The following is an 18,519-nucleotide window of genomic DNA, read 5'->3' on the forward strand; positions in this document are numbered from 1 at the left end:
ATTGAACAATTTTGAAGATTTCTGGAAAAAAATCAAACTTTTCAAGGTGGAAATTCGAACTGATGACGTTTCACTTCCAGGTCAGGAGCGCTAGCCACAGGAGTGCCGAGAACTTGTTATTTTCGGAGAATAAAAACTTAATTTTGAAGATTTGAAAGATTAATTTTGGGGAGAAATCATCATTTAATAGGAAAATTACAACTTCTTTTATTGACAGTTGGCCAAAAAGCAATCTTTCCCATTCGTTGCACTTGAATTGGACAATTTTGAAGATTTCTGGAAAAAAGCCCAAAAAGATCAAACTTTTCAAGGTCGGGATTTTGAAGATTTGAAAGATTAATTTTGGGGAGAAATCATCATTTAATAGGAAAATTACAAATTCTTTTATGGACAGTTGGCCAAAAAACAATCTTTCCTAATCGTTGCACTTGAATTGGACTATTTTAAAGATTTCTGGAAAAAAATCAAACTTTTCAAGGTGGGAATTCAAACTCATGACGTCGCACTTCCAGGTCAGGAGCGCTAGCCAAGGGAGCGCCGAGAACTTGTTATTTTCGGAGAAAAAACACTTAATTTTGAAGATTTGAAAGATTAATTTTGGGGAGAAATCATCATTTAATAGGAAAATTACAACTTCTTTTATTGACAGTTGGCCAAAAAAACTATCTTTCCTAATCGGTGAACTTGAATTGGACAATTTTGAAGATTTGTATTACATTTGACCGATGCAGTAAATCACTAAAATATAATATCCACAAATGTGCAAGGGATCATTAAAAACAAAGGCAACTTGACGGAAATCTTCAGACACCTTATGTAGATTGAAATTGTAACTCATCAATTTTGGGCACATGATCTCTATCTTGCAAATTGAAATGAAGATTACAAATGATAACATGAACATCTGTGTGGTGGTGTACTAGCTAATAAATGCCTTTTCCACTAATCCAAAATAAATTACATAACTTCTATATAGACTTTACTTATCACCACCGTGCATGTATACTCATCTAGATTCTTAAGTTCTTGTTTTAGAAAAAAATTGCTAGGATAAGATCAAGGTATACTTGGATCGAGTAAATTTTTCATGCAATCGATTTGTTTCGGAATGTATGTGGCCTGCAGTGTTAGAAATTCTTTTTAAGAGATTCATATCATTGACAGAATGTAGGTGGCCCAAAGGAGGTCTTGATTTTTTTCCTTTTCTTTCCCAAGGGGACACAAATGAGCAAACATTCTACTGGGCACACACATATACAAAATGCCCCCAAGATGGCCACTGCATGTAAGAATTCCATAGAGGATATGTTGTCATGTGACTGTCAATAGAGTTTGGATGGTAAGCCTGTGTGGGTAGGCTTCCACGGCATTAAGGGGAGGAATTTCTCTTGTAAGGAAGTAAGAACTGATTTGTGGGGACAACAAAATCTGTCCATGTAATGTTTTCGGTCTCCACAATGTCTCCATTGCAACACATGTGCTGTCCCCATAACTGCTGTCCCCACAACCTGGTAATGGGTACAAGTATGTGTTTGCATGTATATGCAAGCATGTGCATGTCTAGGATAGTAACACTGCTATCAAGCTTAACGCACACATTGTACAAGTGTGCTATAATGGTAATATCGTAAAACACTGCTCACATGGGCCAGTGACATCATCTACACACCTCCTACACCCTTTTCTTTGCTCCCAGAAGCTTGACTTTTTGGTGGATGGTTGGGCACAGAAAGTTGGGCCACATTTGAAATTTTGTGCTTCCTGTAAAAGCTGTTTGAGTTGCGTAAGCTCATGCACAGATCCATTCAAAATATTGTCTGTACATTATTGAAGTTAGATTCAGAATTACATGTAGTTCAAACAAGTGTTTGAAGTTTGGCTTAATAGGGGAGTATCTTTTAAACTAGTCCTCTTTTTCCTGCCTTCCCCTTATAGTGGATGTCTGGTAGGTTGCGTAACCTCTCAGCAGCCTGTTGAGTCATGAGAAACGAAAGAAATTTATGACAAAATATCAAAAAGCCTTCCATCAATAGCTAAAATAATTACTGTGTTTCACTGTAGTCAGGAAAGTATTATAAGAACACGGGAGGAAGAAAATGTTGGGGTTAGAGGGAGTTTATTAAAGGAATGCAACTGCAGGAAATATACAGGGTACTTGCAAATTATAATTCTGGCTATCCTGTATATATGTATATAAACTCTCTTCTGTTTAGCCCTCGGGTTTCTGAGATAATATTTGGACATATTCAAGGTAATTTTTATTTTTAGTGTTTCAATGGCTTGCTATGTTTAGCAGTTTTAAACTCAGAACATTGTCACTTTTTAAACAGTTTTCATTTTATCTTTTTGTCAGGTTCTGCGTACTTTATTGTTGCTTAGCTAAAACAACTTTGGTAACTGTCAAAACTTTTACTTTTCAAGAAATCACCAAGAAATTTTGCATCAAATGATGCAAATTTTTTTTTAACTCAGTCAAGCCATGGTTTGACAAGATATGCTTTTTGCGGAATCTTTCCTTCCGCACAACAATAATTCAAAATATGAAAAAACTACTGTTTAATAGAGGGCATTTCATTCCTAAAATTACATTTTCCTTGTTATGGCTTTGAGGAGAGGTACAGTAGAATTATACAAAATGAACAAATGAATGAATACTCTAAATGCTAAATGAAAATACCCCCCCGGTTACGCTTAATTTTTGGGGGGGGGGGTTGACTGTGTATTACCAACCGTCATAGCCGAGGATGAACTTTCTACAAACTTTGCAAATGCTTGGCAAGGGAAAAGGCTGTATTCACTGAGAAATACAAGGTAAATGTGGCTACCTACCTGCTCGGCAGTCAGGTCCCTCTGTGGCTGGGCCATCATCTCATAGCCCACCATAAACTTGCGCACGGTCGCTGATCGCAGCAGAGGGGGGAAATACAATGCATGGAGCTGCCAGTGGCTGTTGTCTTCAGAGAGTGCCTCCCCTGTGGGAGCACCTGAGGTTTGAGGAGAGGTAAATTTGACAAATTTTAAGATTAGTTTGGTACTGTGCAGTTATTATATAATATGTGTTGACACTGGCAAAGACACACCCAACAGCAAAGTGCAAGTGTGTGATTTCCAGATTTTTGTGGCTTGGAAAACAGATACAGACAAAAATGGCAACAGCAGACCAACTAGCAGACATTGGGATAAAATGTTTTAAAAACATGATTTTAACGTGTCGATATAAGTGATATGGACAGCATTTTACTGTGCTTGAGTAGTAGAATTTGTAATTTGATTTTCTCTGCTGGTGTGTGTGACACACCGAACTCCTTGGCTTGGTGTTTCCATATGTAACAGTGTATAAACATGCTAATGCCTCATTGTAAATTACCCCTGATGGATGTGGCTCAGGCTATCCTGCATGGTATGAGGTATGGTCCTCCTCCAATGGCAAAAGCCACAGGCACAAGATACCCTATTTTGACAGCCTCAAAAACAGAAATTATTGTCAGTATTTCATTGCTCCAAGAAAGAGGCATTCTCGCATAAGATTACTGCTAAGCAAAATAATCCATGTACATGAAATTAATCTGGGGAAGAATAATGCTTACCGTGCCAGCCCATCGAATACGGAAATGTTGTTTCAAAGAGGTTGTCATATTTAATGCACAGTCTCCTCATGATTTCAGCTAGACCTAGACAGATCCAAACCAGAGGAGTTTTATGGTTGACAATCATAAAAACCAAGAGATATTATTGCAGAACATACAAAATAAGGGCAAATGGAAATATGTGAAATACAAGGGTACCATTTGTAAAACCACATGCAAGAAAAGAAGCGCAACATTTAGTTTTGAAGTAAAGGATAACATATACTTTCTATAAAACATAATCTGCCGATATGATGTGGTTCCATTGTAATAAGGCTTCTGTAGACCACAGAGTTTCTTGGAACAGTACAAAATTATTTCAAAACTCCACAATAAATTACAACTCAAAATTATCAATTTCAGATTATTTCACCTTCTCGCTCTTTTTCTGTGAGATCTGGCACTCTGAGTACATGTCGCCGTGGTAACAGCATAGTTTCAAATGGCCACACAGCCCAGTAAGGCACAACAGCTAGCCAGGTGTAATTTTCTACAACTATCCATTCCTGAAAAGCAGGTTAACAAATCAAACGCCTTCTCACTGAAAAGCACATTTAAACTTCCATATTTTGTATGACTTCACTTCAAATCTTTTACGGCCAAAGGACTAGAAGAAGTTTGGAGAGAGTCAAAAACTTTAACGGGGGGGGAGTTGATCAAGTAACTCACCTTCTTTTCTGCCTCTATCTTGGCATATTCAGCCAGCATGGGTGTTCCATGTGTCTTGTAGTACTCCCTCTGGTTCTTGTCTTTCACCCTGGGCTCATTGGGTATAAAGTTGCTGCACCATACCTACACAAACATATTTTCCCCGTAAAGTTTACTGACAGACTGAAAGCTGAAAAGAGTTTACGAAACGGCTGCTGTTACCTTCTTGAAGAAAAATGCCCGTTTCCGGAACTAAACTGACCTGGCAGTGTGGGTGGGGACTGGAACAGCCCATGACAGCACCTTTGACCCCAAATCGGTGACCATCTCAGCCCACTTGTTGCCGACAGCCATGATCTCCTTCACCGACATCAGTGGAAGTGTGATGTCAGACCAGGGATGGAAGCACATCACTTGACTTGTAAACAATTAAAAAAGTGATGATTCAGCAGTTCAATCTGTGCTGTCAACTTTTTGTTGGCATCTAATCTAATCTTCCTTATCAAATGGAAAATCTATGAGGAGATTCACAGTTATTTCTTTGTGAATGCTGTTATCTAATGTACATGTAATTTTCTTGCTGCTATTGAGTACTGTCCATGTTTACAGATTAAGTTACATGTATTTGCTTGAATATGTCAGAACAACCACATTTCAGAACCAAAGCAGTAAGAACCTACTGAAAAAGTTTCTTTCAAGAACAGACTACAATGGCAATTTTTTGACATATTTTCAATCAACTAGAAAATTTCACACTGTTTACCATGTGCCAACAGCAGCTTTTGCCTGAAAAAGTGGGTGCTCACTTGGCCCTGTGAATGGCAGATGAAACAGAGCCTTGTCAAGTTGGTCATTCTGAAGCCAGCATGGATCATTATGCTATGGATAAATCCAACCAAAATGCAGTGGCAACCGCCCACCCCTGGAAATTTTTTTGGGGGGGAGTCTGCTTTTACTTCACCATCTGTTGAAATGCACTGCTTTAGTGGGGACACAGACTTACAGTATTTTAGGCCCTTAGGCCCCTTTAAGAGTTTTCGGCCATTTCTGCTCTTGACTTTTTATGGATGGGGTATGACAGAAAAATCTTTCTGTGACTTCTTTCAGTATTAAATGTATTAAGGAAAGTGGCTTTACTGTTCCTGCAACTGCCTCCATTCAGCTGCCAAGAAATTCATCAGGATTCTTTCAGTCATTATTGGATTGGATGGCAACAGTGATTAGTCTTTCACCTGACCTGGTTCTGGAGCTCCAGCCTGCAACATTGCTGGAAAGTCATTCTCAAAGACAAACGTACTGGTATAATCGGGATTCACCTGAAGACAGAGAAAAAAAAAAAGTTTTAAAAAGGAACATTCCTCCACCAAATATTTGAGCAGAGTTAATTACATGATAGCCTAAATAATTTCCTCTATCTAAGAAAAGAAGAAAAGCAACTGACTATTGTTATTGTTACGCCCAACTAGGGATCAACTATGTTGGTTTTAACTGCCGATCCAATGTCTGATGTTAAAATCTGACTGCTCCATGGGGCCGTGGTCCGTGCATTGCGTTGTTGTGGCATGGATCGCACAGGTGTTATTTTTGGGGATACTTTACCTGGTTTTAACCATGGTATGACCATTCATTTATCACACCAAATGAAAAAAAGCACAGTTGGTATTCATGATCAAATAAAAAAATATGAGATTTCTGTTTGCAAAAACTGAGCATGGAGCTTGCGCCTTTCTCCAAGTAAACACTGGCACTCATATCGGCAAGGAAGGTCAAATTTTACCGATGCGATGTTTTGCTGATGTTGCTGAACATCGGCCCGATCTGATGTCCGATCTGATGATCAATTGATCCCTACGCCCAACTGTAGCATCACGCCCAAACTCTTTAAAAACAATCCAATGTGCACTTGGGAAGATCCTGAACTACACTACTGCAGTTGGACCAGCCATTAAACGATTATTTTGCGATATTTGCCTTGGTACGAACATTAAATTATCAATGCTTATTCTAATGGCATTTTTGTTCTAAGGATCAGCCTTTTTAAATCCTCTGAATCACATACATGAATTTATCCTCCTTTATCAAAACTGGTGTGTAAAGTTCCATGAGAAGTAATTCAGGCTTGCACAAGGGTGGATCCAGGACACAAATCGTTTCTTATCTTTTTTTAGGGGCCAAAAATGTGGACTTCATGGTCTTTTTGAAAGTTGAGCCTATATTTGGAGGCTTGTTACATGCTTTTGGAAGGAAGATAAATGAAACACAAGCCCTCCCCCAAAGAAATTGCCTTTCTCTCATTATTTAAATAAAACAATTGGCTCTTCTGGGGGGGGGGAGCACTGGCTCTCTGAATCCATCCTTGGGCTTGGATTCAGCATCAACCATGAATTAGATTTTGGGGAATCAGTGGAGAACATGTAACATAGCAAGCTGGGGCTGTGGCATTATGTATTGAAGTCCTAGTATTCCTTATTCGGGTGAACTAAGTGACACTGTTTCATGATTTGAAGTCCCACTTACATCTCCATGTGCCTGTGTGGCCCCGGGGCACAGAGGATTCCTGGGGTCATGCCGGGGGATGTTCTCATCTGGGACTTTCTCCACCTGTCCCTTCCAGGGCCTCTTCATCCGATGCGGAGACACCAGAACCCGTTCATCCTTCAGTGGGTTATAACGTGTGTGCTGGTGCTCTGGAGAGGAAATGTAGAGGAAACCAAACACTTCTTCAAATACCTTTTTTCCAAACAACCTTTATATGCATTCAATAGTATTGTATGCAACTCATGATATAGGTTTACCTGTACATTGCACTAATCTGTATGCACCTGATCAACCAGACACAAGGTACAGATTACAGATGAGGTTCAATCTATTAACATGCTATTCCTGGTTAAACATTTGGTTTGAAATTTGTTGGGAAAATGCAGAGAACTTCCAGTTCTCTTCCTACATGTAGTAAAGAGTGCTTAAAGTGTACTTATGACTCTGGGTAACCAAAACCTGGCTCAGGAAAAGCGATGCCCTTTGATTAATACCGACAATTTTCATTGCCAACAGCAGCTTCGTAGTAAAGTGGGGGTGTGGACCAGTTAAAAAATCTTTACTTTCCTCTGATCTTCACAATAATTATGGGTATCCCCCTATGGGAATTGGGTAACCAGTTACCAAACTATATGTAAATGCACACTACTAGATAGTACACATTCAGTAGATGGATGACGGCCCCAAGACCCCCCCCAACATAACATAATCATGATAATGTGTCATCATCAACAGTGAAAAAACAAACGTTTTTCCTAGTCTCCCAAACAACACGTGCTTTTTTCGTCTTTACCTTTCGGATCGAAGGCTTCTGCCATTGTACTAAAGTAAGGAAACCAGCTGGATCACTGCAAATGATGAATAACGTTTCTTGCAATCTTGTAGGCAAATATTTCGTACATTTGCTCTAGGATTGCCGCATCAGCTGCGGAGGCCATCATACTAAACTGATATGCTTTCAACTAAAGAGGGCGCTTCACTCACAGGCTGCTCATATCATATACGCGACGGTTGAGGACATGTGCCAAATTGTTTAGGGGCGCCCACATGACGTCATCATCTGATAGCCTGCCTTGATTCCTAGAGGGTCCAGTCCACTAATTCAAGCGATAATTTCTGGCCAGCTCATCAGCATTAAAAGTGTCCCCACAGTATCTTTTTAGAAAGGAGATTGTACATTGTACAGGCCCCTTGCCTGACCATAGACTAGGGGGGGTTCGTCAAACCCAAAAGTGGAACTTTTGGCACTGTGAACACATTATGTTTATGCAAAGGCCTATTATAATGTGCTTTGGAACACAACATCGAACAAGTTCCATGTTACGTTTGTCGCGAACCGAAGGATGCATGTAAGACTTGTATAGGACCCTTACTTCAGCTTTCAAGTTTACAGCGTATTGTAAATTGGCCTGGTAGTGGGGATGTATTTGCTCTTCACCCAGCACCTTGAAACGGGCGCTGGGTGACGGCGAGCGAATGATATGATCATTATTATTTTAAAAAATCTCAGAAAATCCCACAAAAAAATTCAGAAGCTCTAAAAAAGTGATACATTCTAGTAAATCATTAATACCTCCACTCACCTAACTAAAAATTGTTTTAAAAAAAAAATGTTGGAGCACATTTCATTTTGCACGTCGGAGAAAAATCGGAAAATCGGACCAAATGTCATTGGAACTTTGTAGCGGGTATATGAAATCGACATTTATGAATTAAAATATTTGGAGCTTAATTAGACTCACCTTTTGTGAAATTGGAGATAAAATATTGCTCCATACACAGACAGTAGAAGCGAAAATTCGAAGTGCCCATAGGGTCCGCGCCACTTTCCAGTACGCATTCTTATTGTAACGTGAAGCAGCGCGCGAACGAGTGTTTTCATTAACCCTAACAGCCCTGAATCCTCCAATATGACTCCTGAATATGACTTCTTCACCCCCTCCGTCTTCTGTTTTAAACTAGTTTTATTTATTCATTCTTTTTTAGGATGAAAGGGGGGGCGCCCCCCAAATCTGCCCCTGACAAATTGGCCCAAATGCCAGTGTGGGCACCGAAGACTTCATCAGTTACATGCATGACGTTCACAAAGCCGACTACTTAAAGTTCTCACTGATGTACCCATGCATGTGCAAGCGTGTACAGAATACACAGTACATGTATACAAATCATGCACGTACCTCTGAACGTCATGCATCATGTATCTGATATGCATCTGCCACGGAGTCTGTGTTTGTTTGTCTGATGTTGAAGTTTCTGTCTGTCTCCTTTGTGTAGGTTATGTCGCACTTATAGGAGGTCTACTGGGCTAGGTTTTGGGGTCCGAATTGCCTTAGGCTGTTGCAGATCTGTTGATGTGGACCACTGTCATCTAGGATGTGCTGGGAATGATGAAAGCTACCTTGTGTTGGGGCGTGTAGTGGGTGAGGTGAGCCTGGTGGGTTCGACCTTGGGTGTAGGGGGCCCTTTGGTTGATGAAAGACGATGGATCTTGTGTCTCGACTTGATGTGTCCTGAATCAGTTGTGCTGTAATGCTGTCTTGGCATATTGGACTTTGTTACTGGTGAAGACCTTGCCTGATGCAGGCTTGCTGGACACGGTTGCTGATAGCAGGTGATGAGATCTCGGGTGCGGGAAGGATTGAGTTGTCGAGATACCCCATTTGTGTGTGTTGGCAGTCTCTGTTAAACTCAAGGGCTGAAGGTGTTGGTGCACTATTACAGGACCTTGACATCTGGGGACGGGATGCACGTTTTGTTTCTGACCATTGCCGCGCCAGATGCTGCTGTGGACCTGGTTGAAATCTCCTGGGAACTAGCTGTAGATTCTATGCCGTGTGATGAAGCAATGAGCCCTTGTACCGAAGACAATCTCTTGTCTCAGATCTACAAAGGCAGTGACCTCCTACATGATGATATTCGCTAAAACTGCGGAAATTCCAGAGGCCGCCCAATTAATCGATTGCATCAGTGACTAAGGTTTTCTCTGGTAACAACTTCATTATGTCGGGGCAACATTCCAGCGCAACTTATTCATGGCACATCAAGTTGAGACACAGATCCCGACTCTTTCATCAGCTGAAGAGTCTCGTACACTCAAGGTCTACCCATCAGGTTGTCCTTGTCTACTACACTTCCCTTCACAGGGGGCTCTTGTCATTTCCAGCGCATCCTGGGTGGCAGTGTTCCACACCGACAAGTTCTGCAACATCCTGGGGCATGCAAGACTTCAAGACTGAACCTGGTAGATCACCTGTGAATGTGGCAGGCCTATGCTTGGGAGGCTAACAGGGACCTTGGCATCAGGCTGAATGAACATGGAGCTTGTGGTAGATACATTCTCATTAACTTGAATGGGTTACACTATTAAGTACCGAAGTGTGAAGACAGTTTGAACCAGGAATTGTAATGCATGCATTAATAGAATACACGCGCGTTGGTTCACATGTTTGTTCTCATGCTTCATGTTTTGTTCTCATGCTTATGCCTTTTTCACACATAATTTTGTGCACTAAATGTGTTCACTTCGGTACTCTATAAACAAGCATATGGGTCTATACTTTGATTTTCCTTAAAATAAATGACCCAGCATTAGGTATCCTTCTACCAAGAGCAGTTCCCACATTTGCCTGTGACTCCAAAATACGTGTTGCCCTTTGAAGCCCATTCTTGCCATATTTTATGCCAGTTCTTGCCCAAAGCCTATATTCTTGCCTGTTATTGATCTTGCCATCTGTTGCCCCTTCTTGCCCCTGCCCTATCTTGCCAATGCCCCTTCTTGCCCATTTTCCCATCTTGCCATTTCTTGCCTTTATGCCCCTTCTTGCCTTCGTGCCTGTTCTTGCCCATTCCTATTCTTGTGTATGCCTCTCATATGGAATGCTCAAATCTTGCCATTTTACGTATGTTCTTGCCATATCTTATTCTTGCCATATGGAATGCTCAAATCTTGCCATTTAATGTGTGCTCTTGACATATCATGTTCTTGCCATACGGAATGCTCAAATCTTGCCTTTTAATTAATGTGTGTTCTTGACACTTCGCTATATCTTGCCACAGATCACCCAAATCTCGCCAATTCATATGCCTGTTCTTGCCATATTGCTACATTCTGCCACTGTCTGTTGTTGCTTATTTTTTGCCATAGAATGCAAAATTTTACCATCACACGTAAGTCCGTTCTTGACAGGATGTATTGCCATGTTCTTTGCTAATGCCGGCCGGGTCTGACCGTTTCATGTTTTTCAGCCTTGTTAGCCAGCTTCCAGCCAACGAACACGTCCCTACATTTAATTATTGGCAAAGAAACATTAATGATTTCAGTGATGACACATTCTGGAATTGGTGGGCTAAACCCACAATGATGCTGCATGTATGTTGGTTTGGTCTTCAAAACACTGAATGGGAACCAGCACAAGCCTGAAGTCTGCATAAACTTGTCCCATATCAGATGCCTAGCACAGACTGGAATCACTGAAGACAAATTGTGGGAAATTTCGAGAACATTACTGGATGTATCAATTCAGCTGAATAACAATCAAGAAATCACCATAAAATCATCCTAATATCAACCATCAAAGAGTATCTAAGGTATCTGCTGAATTTATCTTGTTAATGCATGTAACTGCATGTATTCATGTATTCCTGAGATTTAATCTTCATAGATCTTCATTCTGGATTGACTGACGATTTGGGTTCCTTTAAGAGTGCAATAACTTTGAAGAGCACTACTTTCAACTTCTGTAAATATGGTACATATTATAACTAAATTTTTCACGCGATCGACCTTATAATTATGGGGACAATATTCACCGGAATGCACCTGGTAAACTGAATATCGATGAATCGAGTGATGAAGTCTTCCACCTTTACGATTCCATTATGTGCATTTGTAACCTTTGTTACAACTTTTCCTTGCAACATGCCAAATTTTAGGAAGATGCTTGAAAATGTGCAAGCATACTCACAGATACCTGCAACGCGTGAACATTCCAATAATGCAAGCCGGACATCAAAATATTGCACAACTTCTTATCAACAAAACCACAGGGAATAATTAAATGGCTTAAAATACAGGAGTGCTCACCACTTCTACCAGTAGTGCTTCAAGCAGTTTTGCATAAATATTGGCCCACAAGGATGGATCAAGAATCATATTTTGGGGGAGGAGGCAAAACTTTTGGGGGATCCAAAATTTGACACTTTTTTCATGTAAATTTCTGTGGTTTCTCTGAGGGACAAGGCTACATATGTACATTTTGGGGTTTTAAGTTGCTTTTTCAGGGACGGGAAGTGAAGCACACCAAAAATGAGGCTTTCATTATTTCATTCTGGGCTTTTTTTCCGGGGGAGAGGTTGGCCTTTGTTATCCCCCTGGATCCACCCTTGTTGGTCAAAGCAAAACCCAACATTAAAACACTAACATTAAAAGTAACCACCCTTACTGTGTTCAATGAAAATCATTATTATGAATTTAAAGCGTCCAAGCATAGAGTTTCTTAACCCTAACCCTCCTCAATCCTTCACCTGTTGGAGGATTGAGGAGGGTTAGGGTTAAGAGGCACTTTTTGTTCAATTTGATGTTTTTCTATGCCATAAGGGTCAAGTGTACTATAAAAAGAGTGTTGTCTACGTGTTTTCCAGACAACAGAAGAAGCTATTAATATTACGTCAAGCAGAGAGGGCCCTGTTCAGTTCAGGTTTTCTATTCAAATTGTGAACCCAACATTTGCTCATTGAAGCATTCCCGGGAAAGGAAATGTAGATCGTTGTTTTTTTGGGGGGGGGGCCAAGGAGATGCATAAATGACACTATAGTTCTCCTGCCCGGGATGATGTGACAGTTTCTCCCATGATATGGAAACTGCAATAAAGCATCAGCCAAAGAGTCACCATTTCAAATAGCTGAAAAAAATCAGAAATGATTTCATGTTGAAACACATAAGTGCATTTTCAAGGGCTGTACAAGTGAATTGCATGGACACTTTAAGGCTTAAGATAAACAAAAAAAATAAAACTTGATTCAAGCACAGGTACATGTACATGAGAGAAATTACACATTCCGTATAATACATTCACACTGATTTCCTAAACAAACAGACAGCTACAAGGTAGTTGTGCCTTCACCGACAGCTGGAGATTGATGCCCCAGTGTCACCCTGATGTTGGGCTGTTCCAAGGATCAGGCACCTGAAACCTTTGTATAAACAGGAAATTTGTTATGAACTAGCAAGTTGTGGGGTTCTAAATGGCAGATAGATGATAGCCCAATTACATTGTAAGGTTGAAAACCATACAAATACATGTAGCAAGAGGGCGGTATATATAAGGAAAGATACTAAACTTTACAAGTACATTCCCTGACCAGAAAATTCCATGAACAATTATGAATATGAATAGTCTTACTGTAAAACATGGTACCAGTAGATTTAAAGATAAATTCTGCATTTTATTTGACACATTCACATGTAGTGAAATTTGTGAATTTCTGTTCAAGAAACAAATGCATAAATGTACACTGTATGTACACTCTAACAATGATTGTTACAGGTTGCAAGTGAATAAGCTCAGAACTAAGGATGTTACCCGGTTCGTAAGTGACTTTGTCACAAAGGCAGATGCACGCCGATTTGCAGGCTCCCATTGGACAATCGCTGAAGTTGTGTGTTAACTTCCGGTCCAAGGTTCCAAGTTAACAGCGATCAATGCATGGAACTCTATGTGCAGTGCATGTGCTGTGGGTGTGGCTTAAACTGAAGTGATGTCACTCTTATGAACCCGACTGCAGACAAGTCCAAGTTGTCAATGGGCACACAAAACTCCCATTGTTCAAGTTTCGGTGAAGTTCTGTGCAGTACGTAGACGGAGCTTATAGAATCACCCCCATTACTTTAAGTGTCACTGCTGTCCACAGGCCTGTTTGTGTTGAGTTCCAATGGACTGTTTCAGATGATAGTGCAAACACAATACATCATACACTGAACACTGTATCATTAATGCTGCATCCACGGTCGTCTGGTGTGTTCATGCCAACTCCTGCTGCAAAATCCTTTGGCAGTGAAGTCGGTGCAGTGCACCACTGCTGAAACTGTAAGTTCACCTTCGTCTCAGAGGGTCTTGTCTAGTATCTGGCTGCTCACCAGATTCAGTGGAGTTGATGATAAGCTTCAACGAAGACGAGCATCATCAAGCCTTTGTGCAGGTCTCAACAAGTAGAGTATTCCACTCTGCTGATCAGTACAAATGTACTTCATATTCTATCATATTCAGGCATCTACTCAAGTTCACTGTGAGGTACACTTCACTCGTAACCCTGAGTCAGGGACCCTTACCAGGTACTACCAACCGGGTCAGTTGGACCTGAGACATGCATTTGGCAGGGATGACCACTCCCTGAAGAAGCAAGGAGCTTCCCTGCTACCATATTAATTTCTTTGTCTCGTCTTTAACTATCCAGTGTACAGTACATACTGTATTGCATGCAATCTTCAAGTGCATGGCCCCGAGCCACTTCAGATGATTCAATGTTAACCCAACTTATTGGTTCAGAGAACAACCATTTTTATTTGCCACTAACAGCTTTCATTCTCAAGAACAAAATGACAGTTGTTCCCAAAAGTGTTTAATGCTTCTCGAATTCTGTAAACACTCTTAAACAGATTTACACCAAAATTTGTTTTTTAAATTGCACATGATAATGCAAACATAGGCAAATCCTTGGACAAAGTTAAAATGTGGAAATAACTCACATGCATCACAACCATGAACGTGGTTATCAAACTAATGAGGAAAAAGTTTTTCATTTGGGTGGTGTGTTAAATGAAGTTGAAAACCTGTTTTGGCCAAATCTTGACTATTTTGTCCTCATTTTGGCACCTTATTTATTATTTATTCATCTCATGCATGTCTTCACTTGTGTCAAAGATGGATGAACTAATTGCAGTGTAACTATCCAGTAATGTACGTGTAAAACTTTTGGGCAATACCTTTAACTGATAAGGGAAATTGAGAAATGATACGTGTCAAAACATGTCAATTTTGAAATTCATAAGTTGACAACGTCAACCAATATGAGTTTTTACTCAAAGAACTTTCTATATGTTGTACCATATGCGTACTTCAGTCTTTGCTCATTTTTCTTTATAAAACCCCGGCTGAAAATTAACTATTTTGCCTCAAAGTTACATTCACTAAATTTCCCTGCTGATGATATACAGAAGTAATTGGAAACAAAGGGTATTTTGCATACTCTTCCCTAAATTTTAGTAAATATAAAATAAGAACAAAATTCTTTGACTAATGCAAAACTCAAGTTTGGAGTAGGATGCACCCATTTCAAAAATTTTCAAATTCATTTCACTGGTGATCAACTGGGGGCTGATTTAGTGCTGCGAGTGCAAGTCTGAAACTTGTAATCATGCCCCTTCAAAAAAAAGGACACTTAATTTGAGAATTCGAACTGCGTGGCCATACACTCTTTTCGATGTAAATGGGCACCAACCTTAAGATGTTTGACACAAACTTTTACTTCCATCAGGAAAGTTAAACATCATGCCTGTTTTAAGAAAGGGTAGTTTCTGGATAGTTTTTACTGAGAGAAAAGGTCATCACATGAAAATGTAGTCTTCACCACTCAATTGCATGTGTTTACGCGGAAGTAAGGGGCATAATCTGAAACCTTTTTTAGACAGAAGATATTTATATCTGACATTCATTCAAGAAAAATATTGAGGAAAAATGGGGGGAAAAAAGGAAATTGTATCACGCCCAATACTGTCACTTCCCTGAATCTGTAATTAAGCAGACACCTTTCTAGTACTCTTGAAGGATGAAGTGAGAGAAGAAACAAAAGTTTTCAGTCATTTCTGACCTGCAAGTACAGAAGATACACAATAATCTTTCAATGATCAGTCTGTTGTTGGGTATGGTCTTTAATTATCTGCAGTATAAATAAGTAAATGTGACCCGCTCTATCTGCAAAGAGGTGTAGTAAGTCGTGCAATGCAAAAACGAGTAATAGCCCATTCCTCGTGCCGAGGGTAAAGTATTTAGAAATACTTTGAGGCCATTTGCTTGACCAGAAAGCCTCTGCTGCTAAAGAAAACAAGAAAGTGTAATTTAAGTTCAGTGTTTCTGTTTTGTTCTGTTTAAAGGGCATTATTTAAAAAAACATGTGTGATAAAATGAAATTCCATGAATATGCAAATGGAAAATAACTCCAAAACGTAAAATGCCACTGGGATGAATGATCAAATGAAAGCATAGCATGTGAGCAATTTGATTATATACATGTAACTTCAAACTCAAATTTATGTGACATAATACACCTTTTTGCTGATTGTTCACAGAGAGTCTGTTACACAACCAGCTTTTCTGCAAAACATTGTTGACTCGTAGGACATACCCAATATTTGTCCACATGTATGTATGCATGTACATGTATGTATGTATGCTGGGGCAATTTACATGAAGGCTTGAAGCAGTCCCAAGTAAGAATAGTTATCAACTCTGACTTTTATGTATTCAATGTAAAGTTTTGCAAAATCTTGTCAATAATATCAAGTACTTCCAATGTATGTACATTTACAATAGGAATGCAATTGAAACACATTTTTTGGCGGGCATAGTAAAAACTTTAAATGCAAGAATGTGACTATAAGTCTTGTTGGACATACAGGAACACGTAAGCCACATGTATATGCTACTCATCAGGAAACATATCCTCTCAATGTATACATTATACTTATTCATAAAAGGTTTATCATTTGAACACTGATCCAAATTAGTCACAATTGAGTATTCCAAAATATTATGATTCCACTGCCAGATAAGAAACAACAGACGTCTTACCTCGACAACTGAAAGCAGTAAGCTAAGATGAGCTTTGGTACAGGTATGCAGATGTCTGGGACTCCATCATTCCTCCATTAAAATTAACCGAGTCAGGAGGGTGCAGCTGACCATGGGAGCCGAAACTACCACCATCTTGTCTGATTACAGCTGCATGATGACCCTTGATGAATCCTTGGCCTGAGATTGGTTCCTCAGAGGAACACATCCTCTTCCTCCAGCACCGACTGGTGAAGCAGGTGCATCTTCAATTTTAACAGTTCATCACTGTCAGAGGATGCATAAATATGATCCAGCAGTCTGGATCTTAGGGATGGCCGGGAAGAGGGTCTAAGCCACCACACATTCGCCAAAGTCACCACCCTGTAGTCCTGCTGCTCTATTTGTTGACACTAAGAGAAGTCCGAGGAAGTGGACCATATTAAACTTGGCTCCTGTGCAAAGTCTGCTGTTATAGCAAATAATACTTCATGTTGCAAAATATGAGATTGAATTTATACAAGACAAACACTTTTGAAATGATTCTCATGAGTCTGTAAATAAGGCATTTGCCTGACATATATCCATTTGAACATTAGGCCATAGTTACCAGATCCTGTTTTTCTCAAAAATAAAATCCTTTCAGCCAAAAGATAATATAGATGCAAGGGCTAAGACTGAGCAGATTGTCATACAAAAAATTGTTCCATGTCGAGGTGATCCCTCAAAATTAATTTCGAAATATGTAGTTTCTTGAGGGCTCACATTAAATTTCAATAACCTTAATGAAGTCTTTCAGATAAAGCAAACCACACCCAAAAATAGTCTTGCACAGTCAACTGCAAACAAAATTGTAGATTTTTCAATTTGCTAATAATCACAATGCACAATGCAACCCCTTGATGCTCTATGCTGCAGGGAACATTTCTCATAGCACTACATGTATAACATTATCATCACCACTTATGGCAAATTTCAGATGTCCACCTTTATCTCCCATCAACTGCAGCCAAATCACATTATCAAAAGAAAAACTAAAAACTAAACATATTGTAGCGTGCCGCCGACCCTCACACTCGCCAGTGTTGTGCCGTCAGACAGACGCTCAGGATTAGGCCCTCCCGACGAGCGGTTACCGGGAAAACCCGGGAAGTACCTCCGTTTGGGAGAAATATACCCCCAGGCACCGCATGAAATCCGCAGTCACCCACATTTTCTCACCCACTCTGGCTAATCAGTAGAGGCGCTAATAATCCACACCACCAGGGTTTTCTATGTGTGCACTCTGATTTATTCACTCCTACTTAGGTGTATCCTATCTAGGCGTCTCCTATACAGGTGGCGGGAGACTTGAATGCAATGGAACCAACTCAACACTTGTTATTCCACTCACCAACTCGGCTGCGTACCTGTCTGGTAGCTCCGGCTGCCGCGGGGTCCTCGGTCCGGCCGATTACACTAAAGTGACCCAGGAGTGCAGGAGAGCGAGTTTGTGAGAGCTAGCTTGCGTGCGTACCAAGACTTGCGAGAGCTAACGTGCAACATGCAAAGCGCAGCGTGCAGGAAGAGCGCGGCGTGCAGCGAGCGCTGCCTTATATACCGCTAGCAACACACGCACTGGCTGCAGCGGCGCGGAGCCACCTCGCCGGGTACCAGCCCTACACTGGCACTAGGCCAGTGTTTCGTTACAATATTTCAAAATCATTATATTACAAAATCACAATAAAAATGACAACCTAAAAAGATTCAAATGTAGGGACGTGTTCGTTGGCTGGAAGCTGGCTAACAAGGCTGAAAAACATGAAACGGTCAGACCCAGCCGGCATTAGCAAAGAACATGGCAATACATCCTGTCAAGAACGGACTTACGTGTGATGGTAAAA

At 40.3% G+C, this 18,519-nt stretch overlaps 1 long non-coding RNA gene and 1 pseudogene across 3 annotated transcripts; both read right to left on the bottom strand.

The window, feature by feature from the left end:
• Positions 1–663: 663 nt before the first annotated feature.
• LOC147799061 (galactose-1-phosphate uridylyltransferase-like) lies at positions 664–9,061 on the bottom strand (annotated as a pseudogene). Its single transcript, XR_015425315.1, has 10 exons — positions 7,606–9,061; positions 6,792–6,961; positions 5,512–5,590; positions 5,038–5,086; positions 4,537–4,692; positions 4,296–4,418; positions 4,000–4,132; positions 3,588–3,671; positions 2,830–2,984; positions 664–1,970 (listed from the first exon to the last, which is right to left on the bottom strand). The product of XR_015425315.1 is annotated as a galactose-1-phosphate uridylyltransferase-like (transcript).
• A 1,222-nt stretch (positions 9,062–10,283) lies between these two features.
• LOC147799062 (uncharacterized) lies at positions 10,284–18,212 on the bottom strand. 2 transcript variants are annotated; one of them, XR_015425317.1, is made up of 3 exons: positions 18,030–18,212; positions 16,658–17,049; positions 10,284–15,677 (listed from the first exon to the last, which is right to left on the bottom strand). It is a non-coding gene; the product is annotated as an uncharacterized LOC147799062 (long non-coding RNA). The 2 variants fall into 2 exon arrangements; XR_015425316.1 differs by having other exon boundaries at positions 10,284–15,898.
• Positions 18,213–18,519: the final 307 nt, after the last annotated feature.

The sequence above is a fragment of the Acanthaster planci genome, linkage group LG05 (assembly GCF_054643075.1).
Source record: "Acanthaster planci isolate LZ-2023a linkage group LG05, COTS_SCS, whole genome shotgun sequence".
Classification (NCBI taxonomy): domain Eukaryota; kingdom Metazoa; phylum Echinodermata; class Asteroidea; order Valvatida; family Acanthasteridae; genus Acanthaster; species Acanthaster planci.